This window comes from Jaculus jaculus, chromosome 4, assembly GCF_020740685.1.
Source record: "Jaculus jaculus isolate mJacJac1 chromosome 4, mJacJac1.mat.Y.cur, whole genome shotgun sequence".
NCBI classification, from domain to species: Eukaryota; Metazoa; Chordata; class Mammalia; order Rodentia; family Dipodidae; genus Jaculus; species Jaculus jaculus.
This window is the reverse complement of record NC_059105.1, coordinates 1,342,564-1,355,732: the sequence shown is the minus strand read 5'-3', so window position 1 is coordinate 1,355,732 and position 13,169 is coordinate 1,342,564.

Sequence of the window (13,169 nt, the reverse complement as noted above, 5' to 3'; positions counted from 1 at the left end):
GGAATCTCAAAGTAGTTTTAATCTGCATTTCCCTGATGACTAGTGATGTAGAACATTTTTTTTAGATGTTTGTATGCCATTCGTATTTCTTCCTTTGAGAATTCTCTATTTAGCTCCATAGCCCATTTTTTGATTGGCATGTTTGAATCCTTATTATTTAACTTTTGAGTTCTTTGTATATCCTAGATATTAATCCTCTATCAGATATATAGCTGGCGAAGATTTTTTCCCATTCTGTAGGCTGCCTCTTTGCTTTTTTCACTGTGTCCTTTGCAGTGCAAAATCTTTGTAATTTCATGAGGTCCCAGTGATTAATCTGTGGTTTTATTGCCTGAGCAATTGGGGTTGTATTCAGAAAGTCTTTGCCAAGACCAATATGTTGGAGGGTTTCCCCTACTTTTTCCTCTAGCAGTTTCAGAGTTTCAGATCTGATGTTAAGGTCTTTAATCCATTTGGATTTAATTCTTGTGCATGGCGAGAGAGAAGAATCTATTTTCATCCTTCTGCAAATATATATCCAGTTTTCAAAACACTGTTTGCTGAAGAGGCTGTCTCTTCTCCAATGAGTATTTTTGGCATTTTTATCGAATATCAGGTGGCTATAGCTACTTGGGCTTACATCTGGGTCCTCTATTCTCTCCCACTGATCTACATGTCTGTTTTTGTGCCAGTACCATGCTGTTTTTGTTACTATGGCTCTGTAGTATAGGTTAAAATCAGGTATGGTGATACCACCAGCCTTATTTTTGTTGCTCAGTATTATTTTAGATATTCAAGGTTTTTTGTGATTCCAAATGAATTTTTGGATTGTTTTTTCTATTTCCATGAAGAAAGCCTTTGGAATTTTGATAGGGATTGCATTAAATGTGTAAATTGCTTTAGGTAAGACTGCCATTTTCACAATATTGATTCTTCCAATCCAGGAACAAGGGATGTTTCTCCACTTTCTAGTGTCTTCTGCAATATCTCGCATGAGTGTCTTAAAGTTCACATTGTAGACATTCTTTACTTCCTTGGTTAGGTTTATTCCAAGGTACTTTATTTTTTTTGATACAATTGTGAATAGGAGTGATTCTCTGATTTTATCCTCTGTGTGTTTGTTGTTAGCATATATGAAGGCTACTGATTTCTGTGTATTTATTTTGTATCCTGCTACATTGCTGTAGGTTTTGATCAGCTCTAACAGTTTGCTAGTAGAGTCTTTAGGGTCCTTTATGTATAGAATCATGCCATCTGCAAATAATGATAACTTGATCTCTTCCTTTCCAACTTGTATCCCTTTTATGTGTGTCTCTTGCCTTATTGCTATGGCTAAGACTTCTAAAACTATATTAAATAAAAGTGGGGACAGTGGACACCCTTGTCTTGTTCCTGATTTCAGTGGAAAAGCTTCCAGTTTTTCCCCATTTAGTAATATGTTGGCTGTAGGCTTGTCATAAATAGTCTTTATTATATTGAGATATGTTCCTTCTATTCCCAGTCTCTGTAGGACTTTTATCATGAAGGGATGTTGGATTTTGTCAAATGCTTTCTCTGCGTCTAATGAGATGATCATGTGATTTTTGTCCTTCAACCCGTTTATGTAATGTATTACATTTATAGATTTGCATATGTTGAACCATCCCTGCATCTCTGGGATAAAGCCTACTTGGTCTGGGTGAATGATCTTTTTGATATACTCTTGTATTCTGTTTGCCAATATTTTGTTGAGAATTTTTGCATCTATGTTCATGAGGGAGATTAGTCTGTAATTTTCTTTTTTTGTTCTATCGTTGCCTGGTTTTGGTATCAGGGTGATGCTGGCCTCGTAGAAGGAGTTTGGTAGAATTCCTTCTTTTTCTATTTCCTGGAAAAGCTTAAGAAGCAATGGTATTAGCTCTTCCTTAAAGGTCTGGTAAAATTCAGCAGTGAATCCATCCGGGCCTCGGCTTTTTTTAGTTGGGAGATTATTGATAACTGTTCGGATCTCCATGTTTGTTATAGGTCTATTTAAGTGATTAATCTCATCTTGATTTAATTTAGGTAGGTCATATAAATCAAGGAAATCAGATTTCTTTCAGATTTTCATACTTTGTGGAGTATATGCTTTTATAGTATGTCCCTATGATTTTTTGAATTTCTCTGGAATCTGTTGTGATGTTACCTTGTTCATCTCTTATTTTATTAATTTGTGTCTCTTCTCTCTTTCTTTTGGTCAGATTTGCTAAGGGTTTATCAATCCTGTTTATCCTTTCAAAGAACCAACTCTTTGTTTCATTAATTCTTTAGATGTTTCTTTTTTGTTTCTGTTTCATTAATTTCTCCCCTAATCTTTATTATTTCTTCCCATCTACTGATTTTTGGTTTGCCTTGTTCTTCTTTTTCCAAGGCTTTAAGGTGAAGCATTAGGTCGTTTACTTGCGTCCTTTCTAATTTCTTAATATAGACACTTAAGGCTATAAATTTACCTCTTAGAACTGCCTTCATTGTGTCCCAGAGATTTTGGTATGTTGTGTTCTCATTATCATTTGACTCTATAAATTTTTTGATTTCCTTCTTGATTTCTTCATTGACCCATTCATCATTTAGTAGTGTGTTGTTTAGTTTCCATGATTTTGTGTATGCTCTATAGCCTTTCTTGCTACTGATTTGTAGTTTAATTCCATTGTGGTTAGATAGAATGCAAGGAATTATTTCAATTTTCCAGAATTTGTTAAGATTTGCTTTGTGTCCTAATATATGGTCTAGTTTAGAGAATGTTCCATGTGCTGCTGAAGAGAATGTATATTCTGCAGCATTTGGATGAAATGTCCTGTATATATCTGTTAGGTCCATTCCTTCTATGACCTCACTTATTCTAGATGCCTCTCTGTTTATTTTTTCCCGGGATGACCTGTCAATTGATGAGAGTGGGGTGTTAAAGTCACCCACCACCACTGTGTTTGGTGTTATCTGTGACCTTAGTTCTAATAGTGTTTGTTTGACGAATTTGGGAGCCCCCATGTTAGGTGCATATATGTTTAGGATTGTAATGTTCTCCTGTTGGAGTGTGCCCTTAATCAATATAAAGTGACCTTCCTTGTCTTTCTTGACTAACGTTGGACTAAAGTCTACCTTGTCCAATATTAGGATAGCCACCCCTGCTTGTTTTTTAGGCCCATTTGCTTGAAACACCGTCTTCCAACCTTTCACCCTAAGATAATGTCTATCCTTTGTAGAAAGGTGAGTTTCTTGGAGACAACAAATTGTAGGATCCTGCTTTTTAACCCAGTCTGCAAACCTATGTCTTTTGGTTGGGGCATTGAGGCCGTTGATATTAAGAGATATTATTGAAAGGTGTGTATTTATGTTTGGCATTTTTTTTTTTGTGTGTGGTTCTGGTTCTACCTGTGCTCTCTTCTGTTAACTAGTATTTGAGTATTGCTTGTTTTTTCTAGGTTCCTTATATGTGTGCTTTTCCTTTTCTTCAGCATGGAGGATTCTATCAAGTATTTTCTGTAGAGCTGGTTTTGTCTTCAAATACTCCTTTAACCTGCTTTTGTCATGGAATGTCCTTTATTTCTCCATCTATTTGAATGGATAACTTTGCAGGATAAAGTAACCTTGGTTGACAGTTGTTATCTTTCAGAACTTGGAATATATCACTCTAAGCTCTTCTGGCTTTAAAAGTTTGTGTTGAATAATCTGCTGTAATCCTGATGGGCTTGCCTTTGTAGGTAACTTGATTTTTCTCTCTAACTGCTTTCAATATTTTTTCTTGGTGTGTGTGTTTGGAAGTTTAATTATAATATGGCGAGGAGAGGTTCTTTTCAGGTTTTGTCTGGCTGGGGTTCTAAAGGCTTCCTGTATCTGCATTGGCACCTCTTTCCCAATTTGGGGGAAATTTTCTTCTATGATTTTGTTGACGATGCCTACTATGCCTTTGGAGTGGAATTTTTCTCCTTCTACTATGCCCTGAATTCTTATATGGGATCTTTTCATAGTGTCCCGAATGTCTTGAAATTCCCACTCATACTTTTCTATAAGTTTGTCTTTCTCTTTGTTGGACTATATTAGATCTGCCACCTGGTCTTCTAGCTTAGATATTCTGTCCTCTCCCTCATCCATCCTACTCATTAGATTTTCTACAGAGTTTTTAATTTCATTAACTGTGTTCTTCATTGCTAGTAATTCTGACTGGTTTTTCTTTATTATTTCTATTTCCATATTTATGTCTTGTATTGCCTTCTTTATTTCATTAAATTGGTGTCCTGTGTCTTCTTTGATTCCTTTGATTTCCTCTTTGATTTCTTTTTTTTTAATATTTTTTAAAATTTAATTAATTTATTTATTTGAGAGCGACAGACACACAGAGAAAGACAGATAGAGGGAGAGAGAGAATGGGCGCGCCAGGGCTTCCAGCCTCTGCAAACGAACTCCAGATGCGTGTGCCCCCTTGTGCATCTGGCTAACATGGGCCCTGGGGAACTGAGCCTCGAACCGGGGTCCTTATGCTTCACAGGCAAGCACTTAACCGCTAAGCCATCTCTCCAGCCCTCCTCTTTGATTTCTTCTTTGAGTCTTTTGATTTGTTCTTTGACCCCTTTGAACATATTTATAATCATTCTTTTGAACTCTTTCTCAGGCATTTCCTCTAACTCGTTCTCACTGGAGGACATTTCTGATGTATTAATACTTTTATGTGGGTTTATATCGTCTTGCTTTTTAGTGTTTCTTTGTTACAATGTATATATTTTTGTATCTTGGATTAAGTTAATGCTTGGATTTTCTAGCTAGCTGGGTATTCTTAGCTGTATCAATTTATCTGATGTTATATATTTTCAGGGTAGGAGCTTAAGGTGTTAGGTGTGGCTCTTAAGACTCTCAGCGTATCTACAAAGGTATTCCTAGGGGTTGAGTTTCCCTGCTATGGGAGTATTCAAGCAGGCTCAGTGGAAAAAAATACAGGTAGATTCTAAAATTTAACTAAACACTGTACATAGTCAATCAAAAACAGCCCTAAGTGTGTATGCAAGAGTAGTTATTATAACGACCAGATCCTCTATCAACAAAGAGGTTAAGATTTCTGGTCTGTTGAGGGATCCAAATCAGCTTGCAACCAAGTGAGACCCTTCCCTGGTGCAATCCCAGTTACCTTGGATGATTTTGGTCTTAGTCAAGTTGCTGCCTGGGTCGTTGGGCTGTTGTTCTGACTTCTGGAGCTGGGCACTGGGTTTTCCTGCGGGGCAAACCGAGCCTGGCAAGTGTGGTCCTGCAAATCAGCACCCCTGCTGCTGGAACTGCTGCTGCTAAAGCTGCTGTTGCTGGGTCTGTAGCCACTGCTGCTGAAGCTGCTGCTGCTGGGCCCACTGCTGCTGCTGCCTCTGCTGCTGCTGTAGCTGCCACTGCTGGAGCCACCACTGCTGCTGAAGCTCCTGATGCTGTGTCCACTGCAGCTGCTGCCACTGAAGCTGCTGCTGCGGGATCTGCCGCTGCTGCTGCTCCTGGGTATGCTGCTGCTGGGTCTGCTGCTGCTGCCACTCATGGGTCTGCTGCTGCTGGGTCTGCCACTGCTGCCGTGACTGGAGCTGCTACTGCTGGGGCCGCTGTTACCGGTACCGGAGCCACTGTTGTTGCTGCTGAACTCTGCTCCTGCTTGGGTCCCGCTGTTGGCTCAAGTTGGCGTGGTCGGGTCCCAGGCCGCTGCTCTGTTCGCCAGAGCTGGGCTCAGGCGGTGGGGGAGGGGAGGGAGCCGCAGCTGCTCTAGTTCTCTCGCTGCTCCAAGCGTTCTTTATCTCGCGGTCTGCTCCTCCGCTGCTCACTGCCGCTCTCCCCTCACGTTTCCCGAGTTGCGGAGAGCGCCGGTGTGAGGGGAAGCTCCCACACCTGGCTTTTCCTGTGGCTGGAGCCGAGCCTGGCGGCTTTCTGGTACGCCCCGCCGCCATGGTTGGCCGAGCTGCCGGAGTCACTTTTGCCGGCCTGTGCAGGCTCTGGATGCTCTGGATCTCTTCTGCTTCTCTGCTGCCGCTTCAATTTCCTATACACCTCACTTTTTAGTAAAAGTGTGTATTTTGCTGAGTTATTTTGATCTTTTCTCCCCCCTAGGCTGCTTTGGCGTGGTACCTATGCTGCCATCTTAACCGGAAGTCCCCTGTCATTCTTTTCTTAATCACACTGAGCATCTTTTTTACATTCGTAATACTCCACAAGCAAGTGTAACCTTTTCCGGTTCCTCATCTATCATCAGCTGGCATCTTGCCTAGCCTTAGAGGAGATGTCTTGGATCTGATGGCCCAGGTTGAAGCTTGAGGAAGGGGTGATGTAAGAACTCTTAGTATTTCGTTTCTCAAGGGGTTTGGAGACCACTTGCCTCCAGGTGTCACTGGTCAAATGTACCACGCCTTGACTCACCCAAGACTGAGAGCGCGTCCAGTCCAGTGGAAAGTCCCTCATAGAGACTGATCCCTCTTCCACCTGAATTCTAAGTGCTAGGTGGTGACCATCCCACCTGTAAGAAGGCGGAAGTGCTTACCACACACAGTTCTTGTGAGTTGGCACTCTTATCCCACCAGATTCCTTTTAGCCTGTGTTCTCTGCAGAACCTGTGAACTTTATGTGGCAGTCTTGGTCCAGCTCTGTTGAGCCCCGTGGGGTCAGGCACAGGAGAACGACTGTAGGAGCTCTTAGACTGGAAGTGGATTAAGTGGGGAGGTTGGAAAGGTTCTTTTGAGACCCGGAAGAATAGCTGGTGGTTGGAGGGTTGTGGAGGAAGGTGGCATGCCCAGTGGCAGTGTAATGGGGTGTTAGGGGTCCAGGAAAGTTTTTGAACCCCACACCCTAGTTTGTTTTTAATTTTAATCAAAGAATTGAACAAAAAGAAGACTAAGAAGGATAATTACTAAGTTATTATATTTATTGAGGGAAGTATAGAGTCAAGGAAAGGCACTCACCTGGTTAGAGGTCCCATGTGGAGGCCTGGAAAAAAGTCATGGAAAGAAAAGAGAAAAGAAAGTTTAAGGAGATCCTGTCATGTGGGGAGCTAGAGGGAGTAAAGGAGCCCATGTGGAAAATAAGGGCTGGAGCCTGGGCTGAGCCAGCCCAGACCCAGCCAAGAAAAAACTCACCCATAGCTGGAAGTTCCCAAGTGGTCAGAGTGTCTGCCCGTTCCTTGTAAAGATATTTATAAATCTTTTAGTGGTGGTGGGGTCCTGGTTGTTTGTGACAGAGCAGATCTAGAAAACTAAACAAAAAATAAAATGTCAAATCATCTTTGTCTAACAAATTAAACTTTTTTGTCCTTTTTACCTTCAGGGGTCTAGTCACCCTAACTGCAACCCCCTTTCAGCAGGGTGGATATGGACTAGCAGTCAGCCTTCCAATCAGAGAAAGCCTGGGCAGTGAAAGGGGAAGAGACATGGATGAGCAATTCAAGGGCAATAGAAGGGTAAAGAGGCTTGAAGGAAGCAGGAACCTGCACCCTGGGTAACACCCAAGGCCCCACCCGCTGCCCCAAAGGGGCCTGTACAGATGTCTGGCAGCATTGAGGCTGGGCAGGGTAGCACTTTGGTTTGGCCCACCTGGAGTCACAGAGAAGCTGCCTGGGCTGAGTGAGCCATCAAGGTTGACTGGATGTCAATCTTGCTGTGGGCTATCTGCTATGGTCTATGGGCAGTGTTTTGCTCTGAGAATGGGGATGTTTCAGATGTTTCTAGGGGCTAGATGCCCCAAGCCAACCGTGGGCACTACTGTGCACCAAGGGACAAGTGGACTCTAGGTTCCTAGAAGGAGACAGGACCATGCACTTAGTGTCCCAAGTAAGAGAGAGAGTCACTGTAGGACGTGGGTACTGGAAGCACAGACTCATATGGGCTCCTGAAGAAGAGGGATGTGTGGGACAGGAAAGGTACTGAATGCTACTGCAATCACTCAAAACCCCCTCACAGCTCATTCAGGACCCCTCAGGAACCTTGCAGATCTCCTCAGGGCCCTTTCAGGATCCTCCAAAGACCCTCTTAGAACTCTACCAGCTCTCTTCAGGACTCTGTCAGGATCCCTTCAGAACTTACTCATACCCCCTTTCAAGATTCTCTAAGAACTTTTTGGGTCCACAGCATGTCCCTTATGGTGGCTTCTTCTGGTCAAATCCCTCAACCTTGTTCTGTGGAAGCTCTACCAGTAGAGGACCATGAGTTCTGTGCATAAGCTGTGGGTGCCTGCAAGGGAGAGGGAAGGCTAACATGGGCAGGGCCATTCACCAAACCAAAGCCCCAGCCACTGTACCTGGGAATGTACCAACCAGGCACAGGAGGTATGAGAAGCCTACCTTCTAAGGGCAGGATCCTAAGAAAGATTTTAGCAGCACTTAGGGAAGCTGGCCAAGTAGCAGGGGACTCAGAGCTATCCAAGGAAGAATGAGTCTCCCTGTGTAGAAGGATCTGCCTTCAGACCCAGGGAAGCTGGGAGTGTTGGGGGCCAGTTGTTTCATCAGAAGATTATGGGGCCCCAGGGCCGAAGACCTGCCCACTCGGGCATAACCCCAGTGGCCTTCCTGGAATTTTTATGAGATCCTTCTTTTGTACTTTTGCTGTGTTTTGTTGAATGGATCCTTTTGAATCAATATGAGTGGAAAACAGAATTGTGTGGGCAAGATCAGCACCAAAGAGTGTCAGGAAATCCAGTCCCAGCCCAGCCCTGCTCTCTCAGCTCCCTATTCCCACCCTGGTCCTCAACCACAGCTTTGTGGAAAGCATCCATGGATAAAGGAGTAAATGTGTGAATGAGCAGCATAGGGTCTCGGCTTAGGAGCTGACAACACAGTCTAGCTGCTGCCTACTCAGTCCGTTTCTTTCACGCCCCCCCCCCCCCAGCCTTAGCCTTCCCTGCCACTCCCAAATCACTTCGTATAGTCAAGTTCCATTTTGTTGTCATGGCCTAGTAGTCACATGGGACCAACCCAGGTTACATGGTAAGCTCCAGGGCAGGACAGGACTTGCTGGGTGGCTTGACATGGAGCAAGTCTCAGGATTGAAAAGACCCCACAACAAAGTATTAGGATCTAAGGTCCCAGAAAACTCAACGGTCATACACAAAACTCTCACTGAGTCAGTGACCTCTGGACTGTTGTTTTATAAATTCAAATAATTGAAATCCACAAACTAGAAGGTAAGATTTAGAGAGACGTTATTAGATTACAAATAGAACTTAAGAAAGGTAGGCAGAGCACTTGCCCAAAGAGGCAAGAGAGGGTTTCTGGAAATGGACAAGCCCACCTTGAGGTTGAGGTTGGGGTCTTTCACATGAGCTCCCTGACCAGCTCCACTAGTCAGTCCAGTTGTGATGTCAGGTCTTTGGGGTCAGGTTTTCTGAAAAAGGGCCAATCCATTCACACTCCTTCCCCTCCCAGGAAAGGAAGAGATAAGAATAGAGGCTTATATTCACCTCTTCTGGGGAAGTTTTAGGAGATTAAAAACAAAAAGCAAAATTCTCCTTTCTGGCATTTCTCACCCCTAGCAAAGTGGAATGACTTACATTCCACCCCCTCCAATTATGGGCTCAAAGTCATTTCTCTTTTGGGGGACTGTCCCCTTTAAACTGCTTCACAGCCAGACTGTGAATGAGCCCCAGACCAGCTGGCCCACAAGCTTCCAGATGCTCCCAGCTCTGCCTCTCACTGTCATGTGCATGGATTACAAAGGCACGCGCCACTTTGCATCGAGACTCGTGTGGTGTTGGGGAATTGAACCTTGGGCAGGAAGACTGTACGCACAAGCTCCTTTAGCCATTGATCCATCTCCCCAGCCCAGTTCTTTATAAGCTTTTTATTATGGAAAATACACACAAAACAGGGAGTAAAGCAGAGACCCAGCGTCCCAGTCAGCAGCCCCGCAGGGTCACATCTGCTACATGTGCTTCTTCAAGAGCTAACTGCCCCCAGCTTCATCCCATCAGCCTTTCAGGAGAATCCCAGACACTGTCACGTCAGCCAGCCAGGTGAGTATGTATTTTCAGAAGAGCAGGCTTTGTAAGAGTCAGGCTGGCCACCATCAAGCCCAGTACTGTTCCTTGGCCTGCTCTGTGCACGTGGGCCTTACAGAAGTCTTTCCTAGGCTGATAATTTCAGTGAGGTCCAGGTGAGGCCTCTAGTTTGGCTCATGCCATGCAACTGGCTGACACATGAAGGAACCAAATGGTGGCTTTTCTGGGCTCTGAGGTTGGAGGTCAGAGCCATGGCTGGGACTTGATTGCTCCTCAGCAGGATCACGTTGCAGAGAGGACAAAGACATAAATCCCAAAGAAGAAGTAACTGGCAGGAAACACAACCAGCCACGGGCGGGGCTATGGCCTAGGAAATCTGCAGCAGGCCTAACTGGCCCTGCCTTAGGGGTGGAGGAACCGGAGTGCAGGCGGGCAGTGCTGGGTGCTTCTGGCCAGTAGAAAGGCCTTCCTGGTGGGACTACATGGAGGAGACAGAAGTTAGGGAAGCTGAGAAAGCATGGGGATCTCTGTTCAGGCCAAGTTCAAGGGTGTCCTGTTTGCCTATGGAGTGGGAACACGGCCTGCAGAATGAAAGGAGATGGCATGGCCTCCACTGGCTGAGGACTGATGTTGGAAGGACCTGGCATAAGAATAGGAGAGGGAGCAAGGCAGGCTGGGCCGCTGACAGCCAGTAGATGGAGAATGAGGCTCATACCCAGGTGTGATGTTTCTGCCCTTGTAGGCTCCTGTCTCCAACCTCTTAGCACAGTGACATCAGACACAGGGCCAGGTCCCTTTTGGCTTTGGACCCAGCCAGTGGAGGAGGGGTGTTTCCCAGCAGGCTGTCCCTTCCAGACCTGGTTTTGTAAAGAGAGGAACAGAAAGTGCTAATGCTGCGAGCTGGGAGACGGCTCCGCCCTCTCTGCTGTCCTCCTCACCCTACACAGCTAGGGCCATGCACGGAGGAGGACCCTGACCTCCAGCCCCTCTCCTGGATCATGATGGGCAGTGGACAAATAAATCACTGGACAACATGCAAAGGGCCTTAAAACCAACAGTCTACAAGAAAAATCAATGCTCAACACATTGTTTTAGTAAAACTAATGCAAAAACATCTGTGCAGATCAGCATAAACATTTTAGCCAGTTGTTCATTTTGCCTTAGGATCCAGTGTAGCCTAGGGGGCTGATGGAAATTGTGGCTTCACCTCACATCAGCCTCAAGCTCCGGAGGTAGCTACTGCGCCCAACATCCTGGAAGCAGGTGTCACGATCTGACCATAACCTGAGCTCTGCACCGTCCCTCCCAGCATGCACAGGGCCCCTGGTTCTCCTTCCAGGGTGAGTTCTGATCACTCTACATCTGTGCTCTGTGTTCTCTAGCCCTGTGGCCAGACTGACCCAGCTAGCCAGGGTCTAAGGCAGCACAGAATGGAATGAATGCTCATATGAAGCTGTGGGATTTCCAGGACCAGGCCCTGGCTGCCTGGTCCAGCCTCCTGTGGAGTTACTCAGTCCCCAAAAGTTTGTTCTAGACATGGCAGCAACATTGGAATCTGGCCTCCTGGCACCCATGATCCCCGACCCAGTTGCTCAGAGAGCACATCAGGAAGACGGTCCTATGCCGACCTGCTCAGCACCCGCAGGTCCAGCAGGTGAGATGTAGGTGAGGGTCGCCTGAGCAGAGGGCCAGCAAGACAGGCAGGTCCCAGGGAGGGAATGCTGCCCAGGAGATGAGGCCTGAGCAGTCTTCTGCAGAGGACAGTGAAAGTAGCTCATGAGCTTGGATTGAACCCTGAAACCTGGCCAACAGCATGGGGGCCTCTGGAACCTGGGAACTCATGGCCTAGATTCCCTAAGTGAAGGGCTGGCTGAAGAATGGAGCAAGGTCAAGTACAGCTGTGCCCTGTGCAGGTGAGGTGCCCAGCATAGACAAAGTTGAGCCTCCTTGTGTTCAGTGTTTTCCTAGGGCTGTGCAGCCCACTAGGTCCCCAGGACATCTTCTGAACCTGCATACCATCACCCTGTATGGCTGTTCAGCACTATAGAGGAGGGGAAACTGCTGGCATAATGCCTTACCCTGTGGTCCAGTCTGTATGGTGGTAGTGGGGTAGGGACCAAGCCCCTGGTCAACAGTACCCTCAGATGACCCATAGAGCAGATCCTGGGGTCAGGGAGACAGAAAAATAAAAGCTAGTTCAGTACCCAGGCAGGAGGATTAGCCTCTTCCCAGGGAGCACTAAGGCCCCATTTGATATCTCCACATCAGACATCACGCTGAGTGCCCATCTTGAGACCTGGGTCAGGTGGGCTGCCCATGGCATGAGCTAGGTTGTAGTTACAGCAGAAGAGAAATGTTGGGACCAAGGCAGGACCTTCCTGTGGGCAAGAGCCAGGTCTCAGAGTCAGAAGATTGGGTGCTGGTCTAAGATCCAACTGTGACACTCTATGCCAACATGTTGATCCTCTGTGCTTAGGTTTCCCCCTCTGGAAAACAGAGAGGGGAGGAGTCAAAGCTCTCCCAACCCCTTGCAGTCTTTGAATTTTATGGTCCGAGGTAATGGGGCTCACTCTGGCACAAAGCCGCTGTCCTCAGGTAGATGGGGCGAGGAAGCTACCTGTAGGAAGATGGCATGTGGCCTGTGGGGAAAGCCAGGCCCCGAACTCTGAACAAAGATAAGGCTTCTGAGAAGGTGGCGTTGAGTAGCCTGGCTGGATTTGTCCCAGGCTTGCTGGGCCAGACTTGAGTCTGTCCTGTCCACACACGTGTGTTCATGGCATCTCTCATCAGGTAGGAGTTTGTGACATGTGCCTGTCAAACCCATCTGTGTGAGCCTGGGTGTGTGCGCATATTACTGCCCCATCCAGGGAACAGGGTGTGCGGTGCCCTCCCCTGACTGCAGACACCACAGGGGGCCCAGACCAGGCAAAGATGGGACCTTGACGGGAAGAAATTGAGTGGGCTGGGTAGGAGGAAGCCTGCAAGGGTGGGGCCAAACTGCCTAGTTTTGCTATTTTAAGTTGTTTCCAGAACAAATGCTCTGTCTTTGCAATGATACTGGTTCACTGCAGGCATCAGCAGAGCGGGTAGGTGCCACACTTCCCTTCCAGAAACTCCCCTCCCCCACGCAGCTTCAGGCCAGGGCTGGCGTAAGCAGCAGGGAGGTGGCAGGAAGGGGGCTGCCTCCTCACTGCTGCTGTCGTCACTAAGCCTGACAGCCAGCTCTGAGAGAGGCC